A 4,199-nucleotide genomic window follows, 5' to 3' on the forward strand; every position below is an offset into this window, starting at 1 on the left:
TGTCGGTTAGCCCTAACTTCATGTCTCTTGGTCTTAACTCCACTTCTAACCAATGAAGGGGTTGGGCTAGGTCTCCTAACATCCCTTCTGCTCTAAAAGTGTCTAATTCTTTGCTTCTTTTACATATGGTTTTTAGAGGAGCATAACCTGGAGGCGGATCCTGGTCAGGTCTCCCCAGCTGAGCTTGGTTATGTGGTTTCAAAGTGAACTTGTGCAAATGGCAGCAAGGATGGAAGAGTGGAAGAGGGCTGTGCCCACAGGGAGAGGTGAAATTGCCAGCAGTCTCTGGCAAACGACTCTACTCCTCACATGCTTGGTGGAGATGGGCCTCCACCACGGATAAAATTGTCCTTCCTGAGGGAGAAGTCTGGCCCAGGGTATCAGCTCTGGCCATGGGGGCTAAGCTTGTGATGAAAGGCTCACAGGCAAACGCATCTGAGCTGGATGTAGTTTTTGACTTAGGAGCAGGCTGGGCATTAATGCATTCAATGAAGCTGAGAAGGGAGAATTCAAATTCCACTCAAAGGATGCATCCCTGTCCCTTCCCTCCCCACTGATGGTTTATGAGAACCTGGCACCAGGTGGAAGAACTGCCTCCTCTGTGGAGGCTGCTTCCCCCTGTTGCCTTTCTTGGACTCCTGTTTGGAGGCCACATGAATCCGGATTTGTGGTGCACCTCATTGTGCACCTGGTAGTCATTTGCTTATTCTCTCCAATAGCCTGTCTCCCTGTGGCTTAATTCTGGTTCTTGTGGAGTAAATGTGAGGTGTGCTGAATGCTGTTCTTATGTTGCGGGACTTAAGCAAATTTTCATCAGTCTGTGCCTTATGTGAAGCCTCCTCCAAATTCAGGATCAAGAGAGACGCCAGGAATGCTGAATATCAAGCTAAACAGAAAAGCCGTGGATTACCAACGTGCTGAGAGAACATAGCTGAATACAGGTAATACAGGTCATGCGACTCTGGAGCTCTCTTAATTGTGACTTAATACTCTTAACTTGTCATTATTTGGGAGATTAAAAATACTTTCTGGCCTGCATGGTGGCTCACACTTGTAATCCCAGCACTTTGGGAGGCCAAGGTGGATGGATCACTTGAGGCCAGGAGTTCAAGACCAGCTTGACCAACAAGGCCAAACCCTGTCTCTACTAAAAATACAAAAAATTAGCCAGGTGTGGACCTGTAGTCCCAGCTACTTAGGAGGCTATGGCACGAGAATCACTTGAACCTGGGAGATGGAGGTTGCACTGAGCTGAGATTGTGCCACTGCACCCCAGCTTGGGTGATGGAGAGAAATTGTCTCAAAAAGAAAAACAAACAAAAAAAAAACAAATTCTCTACACAAGAGCTTACATGAGGTTGTCTCACCGAATATCCACCTAATATGGTAAAAGACAGCATGGAACTTAGAAATCACCTAGTGAGATCTAGAAATATATAAAAAACAAATTGGAAACAAATTAAACTTTTCACACTCTAATTCTAAAAAGTCATATTTCATTGAAAAAGACAATAAAACTATGGCAGGGTCTCTTCAAGTCTGAACCATAAAATTCAAGGGCTAAGTGTGGTAAACATCTGGCACATTTTGTTGTTTTAGAGCCATTTACTGATGAGATAAGAATGTGAGGAGGAGGGGAAAGGGAGAAAGAAAAATAGATTATTTCTGTCTTTGGAATTTGTGATTGAAGAAAGCATCTCAATTTAAAAACATCAGCTCTGTAAATGTTTTGTAGATTAAATGTTTTGTTATTCTTTGCCCCAAATATCAAATGTAATTTTGTCTCATTCCCCCGTGTCTGAGACGTAGGAGGGTACAGGTTTCCCTCCTTATCTCAGGCATTCTGCAGCGCTAGCCCAAGAACCTGTCTATAGCCAAGGAACAGGTGAGGGCCAGCTCATTACATTTCACCTAGACTCTTTTTTTTTTTTTTAACCACCACTTGTCAGCAGGAATCACATAGACTCTTTTTAAGAATCACCAGTGAATCTTAAATTCAGCTGATTTTTTAAAATTGAAAATAAAAAAGTCTCACCCCTGTAATCCCAGCACTTTGGATTAGCTTGGCGTGGTGGCAGGTGCCTATAATTTCAGCTACTCAGGAGGCTGAGGCAGGAGAAGCAATTGAACTCAGGAGGCAGAGGAGGTTGCAGTGAGCCAAGATCACACTGTTGCACTCTAGCCTGGGAAATAGAGTGAGACTCCATCTCGGAAAATAAAAAAGGAAAAAGAATGGCCAAATTCTCTTAGAACTTTGACTTCCACCAAGGCTGTGGTCAGGAGGCCCTTCAAGGCCTGGATGGGCTTGGCCCCTCATGTTCTCTAGGGAGACATTGAAATGTCAAGGAAAGAGCGACAGACAGACATGCGGTTAGAGGCCCCGAGTTTGAATACCAGCTCTGTCACATTCCAACTTGGGCAGGTCACATAACTTTTGAGTTCCAGTTTGCTCATCTATAAAAGGGATGATAATAAATACGTCACAGAATTGTTGAGAGGATAAAGGAGATAATGCGTGTAAAATTGCTGAACAACTGGAGTTATTATTTGTAGCTCTTGTTAACTAGGGCATGAAAATGCATACCAGTCTTGTCTGTAAACCCTTTGTTTAAATAAAAACATTTTTTAAATGTGCTGTCTGGTCATCGATTTGAAATAATGGAGATCTGGGAACCAGAGGAAAAAAAAATCCCTAGTTATCACAGAAGAGTTTCAGCTTGGCCAGGGTATGTGCCCTGGAGAGGAGAGATGAGGGAGAACAGGCTGTGGCCAGGGAAATGGCCTCATGAGTTTCTAGGAGAAAGAGGAAGGCAGTCCCTGCCCTTGCTGTCCTGCTGTATAGGGGTAGGGCTGGGCAGCTGAAAGTCTCTGCTTGAATTGCAGAGTACAGAAAATGCCATCTGTCATTTCTGTCTTTGGCATTTTTTAGACATGCTAGCAACAGTACCTGCTCATTTACTTGTATATAACTCAAAAATGGGAGGTCAATGTTCTAGACACAGCCTAGATGGGACACAAATGTGAGGAAAACATTGCATTGACTTTGCATTTTTCAGGGCTTCATCAGCCGCTCAGATGAAGGAAGGATAAAAACAAGAGAAAGAGCAAGAGAAATTAGGCAGCGCTGTATGCTTTTTCCCCCTAAAAATTCTTATTAAAATCCAACCACAGAAGACGTCCCAGCAAGTTCCAGTATATGGCATGCTTTCCACAGCAGATCTGGCTAGTGGTTACTTGGAGGAAGGTAATGTGACAAACTATACAATATTAAACTCATACTAAATGTTGCTTAGTGAAGGAAACAGACATCTCTGAGATAGGTGACATGGGATTTCATTTGTAACTGAAGCCCTAGTTACAAAAATTCAATAAGGAGAAAAAGAAAACAAAATAGGCTGGGCACGGTGGCTCGCACCTGTAATCTCAGTACTTCGAGAGGCTGAGGCAGGCAGATCATGAGGTCAGGAGTTCGAGACCAGTCTGACCAACATGGTGAAACCCCATCTCTACTAAAAATACAAAAATTAGCTGTGTGGTGGCGCGTGCCTATAATCCCAGCTACTCAGGAGGCTGAGGCAGGAGAAACGCTTGAACCCGGGAGGTGGAGGTTGCAGTGAGCCAAGAATATGCCACTGCACTCTAGCCTGAGTGACAAAGCGAGACTCTGTCTCAAAAAGAACAAAGCCAAACCAAAAACCAAAAGACTAGATTGAATTAATCAAAGACTGTGTGTATGGCTTAGGTTTATGTTTTTGAACCTAACAGTAAATAAGTGGTAAGAAAGCATTTTCTTTTTTTTTTTTGAGACAGAGTTTCTCTCTTGTTACCCAGGCTGGAGTGCAATGGCGCGATCTCGGCTCACTGCAACCTCCGCCTCCCGGGTTCAAGCAATTCTCCTGCCTCAGCCTCCTGAGTAGCTGGGATTACAGGCATGCGCCACCATGCCCAGCTAATTTTTGTATTTTTAGTAGAGACGGGGTTTCACCTTGTTGACCAGGATGATCTCGATCAATTGACCTCGTGATCCACCCGCCTCGGCCTCCCAAAGTGCTGGGATTACAGGCGTGAGCCACCGCGCCCGTCCCATTTTCTTTTTTATGTGTGTAACTAATATATTAATAGTAAAATAACTTGGCTATAGTTCAAAGCAAACGCTTTTCCTAAAACATGAAGCAAGTAAAATAAAACCCACAAAAACG

The sequence above is a fragment of the Sapajus apella genome, unplaced genomic scaffold (genome assembly GCF_009761245.1).
Source record: "Sapajus apella isolate SASKATOON/1434 unplaced genomic scaffold, GSC_monkey_1.0 scaffold84, whole genome shotgun sequence".
Classification (NCBI taxonomy): Eukaryota; Metazoa; Chordata; class Mammalia; order Primates; family Cebidae; genus Sapajus; species Sapajus apella.